We start from the raw sequence: 10,911 nt of genomic DNA, 5'->3' as shown, positions 1-10,911 counted from the left end.
TTCCTGCGTGTAGTTCGTATTGCTATTGGACAATTTCTCAATTTTTAATTAATATTATTTATAATAATTTATATTATACTTTTACTTTTATGTATACTGGTTGGCATCCCCCCCCCCCCGAGGGTGTAGTTCGTATTGCAATTGGACGGGAGAATAATCATGCCAATCTCCATTAGATACCCATGATGAATTTTGATCATCATATTTGAGAAAGCCAAAATATTTGTTAAAAGTTTAAGTAGAGAAAAATCTTTTATGGTTTGTTATCAGTATAACCCATGATATTAACCATCACTCCACAATGAAAGCAACATGACAGCTTTATATGTTGACCATTTTATTCCTACTATGTATACAATATATATTTCAATTAAATCATTTCAAAATTTACAGCATTATTTATTCAGTTTGAATCCACTTATTTTTATACATTTTATTGATGTAGAAATGCTATGTGGATCACATAATGTCTTTCCATTCCTATCTTACTCTCAGAACCCGTTGGGCAGGCAAAAGATTTTGGGTTGACTCACCATTCAGTTGTTCGTCAATAGACCCATCTGCAAACACATGGAAGCCACAGTTAATGACACCTCAAAAGCAATACTTGACTACAAAAAATAACACTGCCATAGAAGATGTATTGTAATAGAAGAGTACAAGCATTTTCGGAATTTTAGTCAAATAGCTCCTATGCATTAGTTTATGCCCGAGTTTGAGCCCTGCTTAACAAATCCAAAGAAAAATCGCAAACAAATATACACAGTCAAATAACAAAATCAAACACAAGACACTAACAAAATTTATATTTATGTCAAACCTTGGAGGCAATGAAGTATTAGTCTCTTTAGCATATCCTCAAATTATGCACAAGTTTTATATGCCCAGCAAGAGCATTCCCTATCAAATCCAAAAGAATCATTACACATAGATATACCATTTAAAAACACACTTGAAAAATTAAATTAAACACAACTGCTAATAAAAAAAATCATAGATTATTATAGGTTCATCAACTTCATTTTGGCTAATAAAAAATTGAAGGAAGACAAAATTGAAACAAAAACCAATCACTACAAACTATGTAATAATTTTTATGAACTTCTAACAAAGAGAGGAATTTTCCTAAAGAACTTTAATGCGGAAACTATGTACTACAAATGAGATTCAAAATATATCAACCGATATTCGATTATCTTGTTTTTTTTGCATGAATATTTTACTAAACAAGTCTTCAAAAGTAAATGGTTCGGATTATTAAGGTCAGCCTCAAAATGAGCCTACTCCCATCTTCACAAAGTTTTTCAAACACAGAAAATAATTAACCAGTGCAAACAAGAAGAATAGGTTCTATGCAGCTTCCTTGCATTGGTGGATTCTTGCTACAGTAATTAAATAAAAACGTAATATATTATGTCAAGAACCTCTCTTTATATACAGCTTAAATGTGTCCCAGCCCATATAAGAGTACTATGTTACTCAAAAGATCTGTATCCCAATTTTAAAACATGACACAAATCCATATCAATGCAATTGTAGAAAAAGAATAAATGCATAGAGGGATTTAGGAGAATCTGCGGCAGATCTATCTTATCCATGCCTTGTCCAAACAGATATCATAAATATGCTCACTGCACTGTTGCAAATGCAAGAGTTTTTTTTTCAGTCTCAAAGCAAACCTGTTTCTTACTAATCTTCTGGAACTTTGCCTACTGCCAATCGCAGTGCACTGAGAAGAGCTCCCGTAGCACTTTTGGATTTACGGTACCAATTTCATCCATAGGAAACAGAATGTCAATAATTGCCTCGTCAAACACTTTCTGTAATTAAATGAGCTACATTAAATACAAAAAAATGGTGTGAACAAAGCCAAAATACAAGAATAGATCTTGGGTACTTAGAAAACAAGCACGGCCAAATTAATTAACTCCAAACCCTTGCTTTGTTGAAAAAAAACAGGTCAGATGTTTGATTCGTGCATGTTGATATCGCATATGGATATGCACCGTAAATCTATAGACTGCATTACTTCCATGCTCTTTATGTATAAATAAGATGAATGAATAGTTCAGACATTGGAGTAAGTTTGAAAGGATGGAACTCATGAATTGATGGGGGCCCATACAAGCCGTTGTAAAGCATGTGTTTAATTCGATGAGCATTAAAAAAAAAAATCACATCAAAACACCGATGGAGACATGTGAGGTGACAGTGCGGTTTTATCTGCATTTTCAAAAAAAAATAAAAAAAGAACACAGAAAAATGGTAGGGGCAGAAGCAGAAAGAGCTAAAAAGAGGCCAGAGGACACCAGTAAAAGTTGGCTTTTGAGCAAAAAGCAGTGACTTCTTAGTTCTCTAACAGTGCTTGTTGAGAAAGAATTAGTAGTTCTCAAGCCAGAACTATTCTTAGCAATTGAGAACTAAAAGTGCTTATGCATTGAAGGACCCTTGCAATACTCAATTGAACCTGATGCAAAGGAGGTATGGATAGTACTCCAAATTAAATTTCTGATGATATGTTTTGTTATATTTTGAGTTCATTTTGAAACATATCTGTATAAAATGTATAAGAACGTCCAAATTCCTAAATACCAATATCAAATAACATAGAGTTTCAACTCCCAAATCAAATGAGCAGGTGCTAGGTGGCAACCCGGGATATCCTGACAGTACGAGGTTGGTAGTAGGTGGGCTTAAAGGGAAGAGCATGGTCCGGCCAACGACTTTCATTCCAAAACAGGATTAGCAGCCAGTGGAGGTTATTTCAAATTAAACAGCTTTCTTGGCCCATTGTGAACAAAGAGCTTGTTTGATTAACAGGATTAATAGTGAAAAGATTAATAATCCCATGAATTAGTGTAGGATTAATTATCCAATTAAATTAGTGAGATAACCATTTATTATGTATTCATTTTATCTTATTTTTCTTTCATATTTGAAATCATAATCCTTTGCCACTGTCAATATTAAAAATTCGTCAATTTCGTCGGATTGAATATCTATCGTACATGTAATCCGATTAATAAAATTTGCAATCAAATATGTGATTGTGAGTCCATGGACTAACAATCCCAATTCTATACTATAATCCTTGTAATCAAACATACCCAAAGATGCCAAAATTCCCAAATGCAAAAGTGAATTCATCAATTATAATAATGAAAAAATTAAGCCTGTAAAGACACCATAAGTTGCACGAATGAGCCCAATAGTTAATTTGAGAAAATATTCATGCAATCAAAAAACACCTCGTGATCTAAGATAAGAGGCTCAGTTGATAAATTCCATGGCATTAGGTGGAAGGTCTGTAGGTCACCTTGTCTTCTCATATCCTACATTCAGATCCAGTGTAAAAATTTTCCTTCAATTTAATAATTGTGATTTATTTCTAGAAGTCAATGTACATATGTGCTCTACTACAAACAAACAATGCCCAAATAGTACACATTAATGTGTGTTTGGGAGGGAAAAGATTGGGTACACACCTAACCTTTGGCATAGTGCACAAAGTGACTGCCCTGAGACTTGAACTCATAACCTCAAGGTTATTAGGCCAAGATCTTACCATTGAACCAATGGTCACCCCTACACACACACACACACAAAAATTGGCGCACTTGAATTATATAAAAATGGGAAATTACATATGTGCTCTACTAATTTCCCATTTTTATATAATTCAAGTGCGCCAATTTTTGTGTGTGTGTGTGTAGTGTAAACGCAACAAAGCTATACTACATGAAGTGTGTTGATTAAACAAAAATTGGAAGTAAAACGTGATGCAAACAAGTGTCTTAAAGCTGAAATTATGTAAGTAATTGGCAAGCCTACAGTGTTTAACTTAAAGTTCATGTATGAACTACACAGGTTGACTTTCTATGTCTCCATTCGCACAATTGCACACACGCGTGCACACATACATAGATGGAGGGAGCTGAAGTTCATGCATGAACCACACTGGTTGACTTTTGTTGTCTCCAAACACAAAACCGCATACATGCACACAAACACAGGGAGGGAGTCATTAAACATATGAGAAGTATGTAAAAAGTCTTTATATTGGTTTCTAACCCTCCATGAACTGCCAACAGGGATGCAAGCCTAATGCATGTTGGCTTTTGTTGATGCCAAAACCCAAGCCAAACAGACCACTATCAATTCTCCAAACATGGGACAATAACCAAATCAAAGGGAACCAAACTAAGGAAATTCTTGGTTTTTGGCCTTACACATTAGAAAAACAATGTGCACTCATGGGCAATCAATTAACCTTCTATTATTGGACGAACATTTAGCTAACAAGGTTGGTCTAGCCTACTACATAACTTACTTGACACAGGGAATGAAAAAAAATTAAAAACAAAAAGGATAAGATAAGAGGTTGAAATCTTAATCCAACCTAGGATCCCAACTGCATCAATCAGCCCATATGGGCTTCATACATAATATTTGAAGTTTGACAAAGAAAAAAGAAATTGGTGTATAGCTATATTGCAGCAAAACTATATTTGCTTTTTTATTGCTTCGAAACAAGACATGAGCATGGACCAAATTCGTATGAACATTTTGTCAAACACATGGTGTGCAAAAAGGTGAAGAACAACAATAAATACAAGCACACACGAAACTAAAGCAACAAATACACCAACAACAACAACAATAGCAACATCATCACACACAAACTAATTGATGAAAAGAAAATTGGAACAGAACTTGATAAGAGCAAAAATCAGTAAGTAGGACGATAGAAGATGCAATACATGTCTCAGTTTTTACAGCAAAATTGAAGAATAGCATACCTCTTCTCTTGTATTTCTTTGATAAAGCAGCAATGAAATTGAACTCTTTAAACCTCTTAATAGCACATGACTTGAGCAAGAAGCTGGGGTGAACAGCCACAGCCTCATCTGGAGTGGCACAGGTGGCACGATTTGATGAAGACAACAACGGCAAAGAGAATGGGGGGCTGCAGAAGCACCGCACACAGGTCAACCGGTGTCATTCGTAGCTTGCCAAACAATAGCCCCGTTTGGTAGAGCTGTGGGAAAGTGCTTATAGCTTATGCCTAAACAGCTTATAGCTTATAACTTTCAGCTTAAGCTGATTTCCAGCTTATTCTTAAAGCATATCCTGCCCCACTCAAAGAATAAGCTGTTTTCTGACTTCCACAAAGCTATAAGCTATAAGCTATAAGCTAAACCAAACACATCAAAATAACTTAAATTAAGCTGAAAGCTGAAATAAGCTGAAATTAAGCTGTACCAAACAGGGCTAATATCCACAGAGGGTGAATTTGACATTTTAAAGCTTGTTACATTCGCTATCGTTAGACTCAGGTTTCTTGCTTTTATAGATAGGTTATAGATATCACACAGGGAGACCCGTATGGTGTGCAATTCATAATAAAACAACAAAATTTGGTACACCTTATGTGCATACCTTATGTGCAAATACTGCCATACCTTATGTGCCTGATCCTGATTGGACACCGCCCCGATACATAGATGACGTTGTTACCCCACCCACCCAGTTACCACCACCAGACAGTTCGACCGCGACCATTAGTACACAGGATGCAGTTCTCACTGACATCTCCCACGTTGACGCTGAGGGCCATATTGAGCCCCCCCCAGAGCGCGGGAGAGGCCGAGGTTTTGGTCGTGGCGGACGTCGCGGCAGAGGTCGGGGTGCGGGCAGAGGTAGAGGTCGAGCCCCAGCTGCAGATCGTGATACAGCTGCACCAGATGATGGAGTTTCGCAGCTCACAGCAGTATCCGATCTTCCGCCACAGACAGGATCAGGGGCAGCACATGCAGTAGAGGGGGGGTCACAGTCACAGGCTCCACAGGATACGCATTTACGATTGGGGGAGCCAGATATTCAGAGAGTCTACCGCAGGAGACTGAGGAGGGAGGTCCACGGTCGGGGTTGTGGGACTGGGGGCAGGTTAGGGCATTAGCGGGTGTGATGTGGAGTGTATAGTTTATTTTATTTATAGTTTTTGTGTATCAAACTTATACAGATGATGTAAATGTGTCATACTTATTTATTCAAAAAATATTATTTTACAATTTTTTATTCTTACTTGTTTTGATGATTTCCATAAAAATGACAACGAAAACAGGAAAAAAAGGATAATAATTGATAAGATTTTATTATTGAACGAGATTGGAGGACCACTTGTGTTACTACTGGTTAGTAAAAATTTTATACAAAAAAAAATCTGGAAAAAAAATGTAAACATTGCATAATGGATAGTTGTGGGGAGAAATATGAATAAAAAGGAAACAAAATAAATATCTAAACAAACACATAATTTTGTTTTCCCTTTTCTTTCACTTTTCTGAATGATTGCATTCACTGTCTTCTTTTCAGGTACAAACCAATGATAACCAAACAAAATGTAGACATATATATTTGTTGTTCATCTAGCTTAAACGTGTATTTCAACTATTTGTTATATGAACATGTACTTCATTAAGTATCATTATTATATTCCACATCAATAATGCATGAAAACATGAAAGTCTAGTTCAAGTAGCGTTCTTCAAAATAACAATAACGGAGAGAAAGTAAAGGAAGAATTACACGAAATATTCGAAAACAATTGAAATATCTCCCTTCATTGATAAGTCGTGGATAAGCATTACAAATTGCATGCATTACAGAAATGCCCTGGGCATTTATCCAAACAATTTCATTCATTATCATCATCATCTGACATCTCAATATCAGATTCATACATAACATCCATGCTCTAGGCGTAGTACTGGTGTGCATCATCCATTAACCCATCTTCGGCACGCTCATTTGCGGTCTTCATTAGTCCGGACCTTTGCAAACGTTGGGTCATGCGATTAACCTCGTCGCGGATACGATGCAATGCCCTTTGCAACAACTATGGAGTGTCAGTTGGCATACGCATGGCTAACCGGCGAGGAAATTTAAGATTAACTTCACGACATAGCTGAACGAGAACGTTTGCTCGAGTTTTGCGAAATTCCCACTCAGCTCTCATGGTATTGACGGTGGCACGTGAGTAACGCAAATTTGGATTTATTGGATATTCAAATTCATCTCCATCTGCAACCCAATAGTGACCCATTGCTGAATATAGATCAACCACCGTATCTCTCATGATGATATCGCTCGAAATAGTTGTAAAACTTTTGTTGTGGTATGATGCGATATTTATACCATATATACACATGGTAGTTGTATGTATGAAATTATTGTAAATAACTATGCATCAGAGTTGTCATGTCAACTTTTATGACCTGAACAACTATGCATCAACTTGATAGGAGTTGTTACTTCGACTTTTATGAATTGCATAATTTATTGTTATTCCAAAACAAAAAGCAAAAACAAAAAAATAATAATAATAAAATAAAAACCAAGCTGATCAACGGACTAAACGTCGGAATTAGTCAAATTTCTCTGCCTGAAATTTTTTTAAAAAAATAAATGTGAAATTACAATTTAAAAATCTTTAAAATCTTTATAAATTTTTTGAAATATTTATTCAGAAATTTGTTTTAGTTTTTAGGTGTATTGACATATTTATTAATTTATTGTTATTTTGTTATGACACCCCTACAAAATTTTAATGGATTGCATAATTCACAAGGGCACAGTAGGTATGGTATGATAATAAATTGTAGCTCGGCGCAGTGGTACGTCCAACATTTGTCAGTGATGCTCAACAATTACTTGAACAAACGTAATAATTTGGATGCTTTGTTTTTTCCTCAGATGCTATGTGACTTTGTGCAACGATGCAGTGATGCATCTGACTTTGTGCAGCGATGCAGTGATGCATGTGACTTTGTGCAGTGATGCAGTGATGCAGTGATGCATGTCACTTTATGCAGTGATGCAGTGATGCAGTAATGCATGTGACTTTCTGACTTTGCCATGCTTATATACTTTGTCACTTTTTTCCTCACATTACGTGATGCATGTGACTTTCTGCAGCGCAAATAAATGCTTTATTTTTTTATCACATTTCAGAATTCATCTAAGTCACATCAATACGACCACACGGCAATAATGTTGATAAACAATTATGTGATGGACTGAAGGAGTAAAGTGTAATTTACCGAATATAAAAAGAAGCAAAAAATGCAAAGAGGAGAAAATAGGATGACTGTGAAGTTCATTAAGTGAAAATAAGATAAAATATAGGCTGTTTATGAAGAATATTACTTTAAAACAAAGAGAATTTAAGCATTTGATTTCATTTATAATTTTTTGAAAACACCAATTTGTACTGAAATCGTCAATTTGAAGTGACTACTTGCTGTATTAAAAAAGTAAGCATGTCAGTTGGCATACGCATGACAACTCACTGCATGTTGTTTTATTTGACAACTCACTGCTCCAATATGAAGGGATTACACTGCCATCCTCTGGCTTATAATTATGATTTTATCTAACAACCACGTCCGTGACTACATCACAGGTACACAAAGTCACGGGTACTCAGGATTGCATGAAATGAAAAGATAAAAAATAATATCACGGGTATCACTTCTTTCATAGTGCCCCAGCATGCATTATCGTCACTAGATCATCTCTAGTTAACCCTCAGTATGATGTCTATAAATAGCGACACCCCCAGTATGATGTTTGTTCAAGCTATAACAATAGTAATATATCTATAATTACTATTATTATTTGTTTGTTTATTTTATGAACAATATCTTCAAGAGGTGCAGGAAGTTCACGCTAGCGAAGAAATCCAAAAGTGTGGCTGCTACCTCCATTTACTTATGACTACAAGAGCTCGAGTCCGAAGGATTATTATGCTGGTATCCGAGCTGAATGGGCGTTCAGGGTAACGGAGCAAGAAGGATTGTTTAATGATCTACGTAACTTTGGGGCACCGGTACCTCATCGTCGTTCATTGACCATGGCTAGACGAAATGTTAGTGACTATGAAAAAGTAGTTAGCAGAATTAAGAAGGAGAACAACAGAATGTTGATGCGGAGATGTCGACATTTCATGCTTCAGCTAGCCATCGAAATGGCAGAAGCAAGCAACAGAGATTTGACAGTGATTGAGCAAAATAATGTCTTAAACAATGAAAAATATCTCTTTGACTACTACATGTCAGATGAGGAATGAGAAATCAAACACCTTTATCTTTCATATATGTTTGTATGTTGTCTCATATCTTCGTTACTGGAGTGTAAGACAATGTTGTTGTTCATCTAACGTACGGATGTATTTCAAATATTTGTTTTATGAACCTGAAATTTATGAAATAACTACATTTATAACTGCACATTTATTAGTTCATGACTTTCTTTATTGAATTGCAATGAGTTAATGAATGTTCGGGATTAACGAATGGATTAATGTATGTTGAATTATGTGAATACTTAAAACACATAAAACAGAAAGAGTCGAGAAAGAATTTCAATCTCCATCGGGAAAGAAGAAAGAGTCGCCTTCCAATTCCTGGAAGTCCAGTCAAAATGATGACTCTAGTAAGGAACGAGGGGTTGACAGATAACTAAACTTGGGGGGCTGGACAAACAAGCTCAAAGCCAAGTGGTTGGTCCAATTGGGGAACTAAATAAAGTTCATACAAACGAACAACCGCCTTGAACAACACATAAAACAGAACAAGTAGCTCAGTGAAAAGCTTCTCTTAACTGGGGCTCGTGAAATAGGGATCCTGTATGTAAAGAATTTCAATCTCCATCGGGAAAGAAGAAAGAGTCGGCTTCCAATTCCTGGAAGTCCAGTCAAAATGATGACTCTAGTAAGGAATTTAAAACCCAATTGGTTTTACTTGATTTGCTTGTCAAAATCACTATTTACAATTAATTATACACAAACAGATTTACCTCAACACCAATTTGATATATGTGGGATTCTCAATTCAGAAAGTCACATGGCAACAGTGAATTCACTGATTTACCTTACAGTGAGCATGCACTTATTTTGTCGATATATGCAGATGGATTGTCAAGTCATGTGACTTGGTGCACAGGCTTTGGTTTTCTCGATTTTTTGCTCGATTTTTTTATTAAAGTGACAACTCAACACCAATTTGATATATGTGAGATTCTCAATTCAGAAAGTCGCATGGCAACAGTGAATTCACTGATTTACCTTACAGTGAGCATGCCCTTATTTTGTCGGTATATGCAGATGGATTGTCAAGTCATGTGATTTGGTGCATAGGCTTTGGTTTTCTCGATTTTTTGCTCGATTTTTTATTACAGTGACAACTCAACACCAATTTGATATATGTGAGATTCTCAATTCAGAAAGTCACATGGCAACAGTGAATTCACTGATTTACCTTACAGTGAGCATGCCCTTATTTTGTCAATATATGCAGACGGATTGTCAAGTCATGTGACTTGGTGCACAGACTTTGGTTTTCTCGATTTTTTGCTCGATTTTTTTATTACAATGACAACTCATTTCTTATTAATATATGTGCGACTCTCAATTTAGAAAGTCACATGGCAACAGTGAATTCACTGATTTACCTTACAGTGAGCATGCCTTACTTTGTCGGTATATGCAAATGGATTGTCAAGTCACGTGACTTGGTACACAGTATTTGCTTTACTCTGTTTTTTCATTCTAGTGACAACTCATACCTTGTTCGTATATGTGGGATTGTCATGCAGAGGCATCTTTCTAAAGCCGTTCATAACCAACTATATAAACAACTAAAGGTGAAGACACAACCTTACAACTCATTTCGTCCTACGAAATTATCATTCATTTGTTTTAAAAAATTAGCATGGCTACATGGTTCATGGGAGGGAGTGGGAATCGCAGAGGTGGTAGGAACTTGCAAAGGGGTGACAGTTCACGACGAGGAGGGGGAAGACGATGTGGCGATGCTGAAGATGAAACACCATTTCCTTTGTTAGATGCCT

At 36.1% G+C, this 10,911-nt stretch overlaps 1 long non-coding RNA gene across 1 annotated transcript; it reads right to left on the bottom strand.

Annotated features, from left to right (window-relative positions):
- Positions 1 to 351: 351 nt before the first annotated feature.
- LOC114309943 (uncharacterized) lies at positions 352 to 5,022 on the bottom strand. The gene is made up of 5 exons (XR_014342918.1): positions 4,800 to 5,022; positions 1,680 to 1,820; positions 821 to 900; positions 661 to 722; positions 352 to 560 (listed from the first exon to the last, which is right to left on the bottom strand). It is a non-coding gene; the product is annotated as an uncharacterized LOC114309943 (long non-coding RNA).
- Between the last annotated feature and the right edge of the window lie 5,889 nt (positions 5,023 to 10,911).

This window comes from Camellia sinensis, chromosome 1 (assembly GCF_055761805.1).
Source record: "Camellia sinensis isolate YWXY chromosome 1, ASM5576180v1, whole genome shotgun sequence".
In the NCBI taxonomy this organism is placed as follows: Eukaryota; Viridiplantae; Streptophyta; class Magnoliopsida; order Ericales; family Theaceae; genus Camellia; species Camellia sinensis.
Note: the sequence above shows the minus strand (reverse complement) of the source record. Positions and strands in the feature narration are given on the sequence as shown.